The sequence below is a fragment of the Pteropus vampyrus genome, unplaced genomic scaffold, assembly GCF_000151845.1.
Source record: "Pteropus vampyrus isolate Shadow unplaced genomic scaffold, Pvam_2.0 Scaffold80, whole genome shotgun sequence".
NCBI lineage: Eukaryota > Metazoa > Chordata > Mammalia > Chiroptera > Pteropodidae > Pteropus > Pteropus vampyrus.
Window position 1 is genome coordinate 6,013,950 of NW_011888861.1, and position 300 is coordinate 6,014,249.

A 300-nucleotide genomic window follows, 5' to 3' on the forward strand; every position below is an offset into this window, starting at 1 on the left:
ATCTGTCGTTCATCCTCACAACAACCCTACCAGGTGATGGCATTATTCCCCCTTTTACAATTCAGTGTCTATAGACTCCTGGTCTCTGGCTTATACATGTGCCATTTGTTATACCTGTGTAGATGTACTCCATAAATGAATATATTGTCTTATAAAACCAAAAAACTCATGAGCTAAGTACAGGATTGACATCTTCAGAGCTATACATATAAGAGCTTTAACAAAAAGAGTTGTTTGCCCTGCTCTGTAAAACATCATACCATCATCATTTGTCAGTATGAAGAACTTCCTACTTTAACC